Below are 2,607 nucleotides of genomic sequence, written 5' to 3'. Positions count from 1 at the left end.
GGCTCTCACTGCATTGCAATCCGCCATATCACCGCACTGGATGCTTCTTAGAAAGCATGACAACAGTTGACCTTGAAAGACCTAGCAACGTATTGAGATCATACTCTCACTGAGAAACACAGAGCTCACTTGCAGCCAAAGGCATTCGAAGGGTCAGTAACTTGTAAACCTGCCAACAAGGACCATTACTCTCCAGCTCGGTGAGGAGAAATTGGGGGTCACATTATCAGCAATAATTTGGGGTGGGGAGGGATGACTGGGTTTACAACTGGATTCTCTCAAGATATTTCAAAACAATGATCACTGATCAAGAAAACAACTGGGCACTAGCAGTCTAGCTAGACTCGTAGTGACCCTATAGGGCAGGGTAGACCTGCGCCTGTGGATTTCTGAGACTAAATCTTCATGAGAGTAGAAAGCCTCATCTTTCTCCCGCAGAGCAGATGGCAGTTTTGAACGGCTGACCTTGTGGTTATCAGCCTGTTGCATATGCTGTGTGAGTACAGTGATGAGAGGGTGCTCACTGGGTCCTACTTCTCAGAAAGTCCTGTTGTCTCTTCGGCATCCATAAGATGCTGACCAATGTTTACTGGTAGACACACACAACTGGCATTTGACTGCTGGGTTTGATCTGATCTGTGTTCATCTTTTAGGACTTGGGGGGAATGTCCATAGGCAGTCTTTGTTTAACCTGTGATGGCTTTAAACCTTCTGGTATATGACAGTCCTCAACCCCCACCACGCCCACCTGCCTCAGGAAAAAATTTCAAAGGCCCTGAAATACGTTCCTTCATCTTCCGTGCTAAGACTTCCCGTGAAACATGCTGTCTGGTTTTTAACATTCCACCTCTTTTGTTCTCTGTTCTCAACTCCCAAGTACCATTTTTCTTTTCACCTGAGAGTGCCTATGGGCAGATGGAAACATTTCTTTACTGCAGCCAAAAAGTTAAAAAGAAATAACCAAAAAATGGGCTATGAAGGGTAACTGATGTGGACACAAAGGGTTAAAGAGCCAGGGTCCCCACAGTCAAGCCCTCCATGGAATCCGATGTATTCATACCAATAAAAAACTCACAACCGTGCTCAGGCCATAGTACTCAGTATGAGGATCACAGAATGACAAATTCGACTCGTAAAGCGATGTTATTTTTCCAACAACAAATCTGCGTTAAACCCACTGCTGCTGAATGGGCTTTGACTCACAGCAACCTTGTGAACCCAGAGCAGCCCTGTCCCTGCATCCCCAAGACGGCCAACCGGCCCATCTTTCTCTGAGGGGGCGACTGGTGGGGTCAGACCAGCGGTCTTTCAGTTAGCAGGTATTTAAACATGAAGCCACCAGGGCTTCTTAAACCTACACAAGACCAATGTCAGCCTCAAATTGAATTTTGTTTTCTTAGCAAAACATTTACCTCTTCTGCCAAGTCTCTATTTTATAGAAATTGAAATATCTACAAAATGTATCAGAAGTTCACATAATTACAAAGCTAGCTAGAATTTAGGGCCAACACATAACTGTTAGGATATGCAACTCATCTAGAAATGAACTAAAATGTTACTATTTAATACTATATTCGGAGGCAATGCTCATCAGCTTAACATTCGTGGGCACACAGGATTAAATGACAATACAGCCCTTGGAGAAAGAGCCCTTTTATTGGTTATTAAAGCAAAGTTCACATGAACCACATATTCAGATTTCAATGCCTCACTGTACAAGTTCTAGAGCCCTGGTGTCACAGTGGTTAAAGCACTTGGCTGCTAACTGTACGGTGAATCCAGCAGTCACTCCGTGGGAGGAAGGTGGGACATGCTGCCTCCACAAAAACTTCTAACTCGACCCAGGAGGCAAAGGGCATTTATAGAGGTCTAAGTACAGGAATGTACAAATGTAAATATATTTATATATGATGATGGGGATCTAGATCTATGTGCATATATTTATAGATTTAGTATTAAAGTAGCATAGACATTGGGTCTCTACTCAAGTACTCCCTCAATGCAAGAACACTGTTCTATTAAACTGGCATTCCATGATGCTCACCTTCCTGACACGATTGCTGAAGACAAAGCAGGTGCATAAGCAAATGTGAAGAAAGCTGATGGTGCCCAGCTACCAAAAAATATAGCGTCTAGGGTCTTAAAGGCTGGGCGATAAACAAGCAGCCATCTAGCTGAGAAGTAACAAAGCCCACATGGAAGAGGCATACCAGCCTATGTGATCACAAGGTGTCCATAGGATCAGGTATCAGGCATCAAAGAACCAAAAATCATAACATTGTGAATGAGGGAGTGCAGAGTGGGGACTCAAAGCCCATCTGTAGGCAACTGGAAACCCACTTACAGAATGGTAGCAGGGAGGAGGCGAGCCAGGCAGGGTGCAGTGTAGCAACGATGAAACATACAACTCTCTAGTTCTTTAATGCTTCCTCCCCCAACTATCATGATCTCAATTCTACCTTACAAATCCGGCTAGACCAGAGGATGTACACTGGTACAGATAGGAACCGGAAACAAGGGAATCCAGGACAGATGATCCCTTCAGGACCAGTAGTGAGAGTGGCGATACCAGGAGGGTGGAGGGAGGGTGGGGTGGAAAGGGGGAAC

This window comes from Echinops telfairi, unplaced genomic scaffold, assembly GCF_000313985.2.
Source record: "Echinops telfairi isolate 266 unplaced genomic scaffold, ASM31398v2 ScPeMD7_3;HRSCAF=10, whole genome shotgun sequence".
Taxonomy (NCBI): domain Eukaryota; kingdom Metazoa; phylum Chordata; class Mammalia; order Afrosoricida; family Tenrecidae; genus Echinops; species Echinops telfairi.
This window is presented reverse-complemented; position numbering follows the sequence as displayed.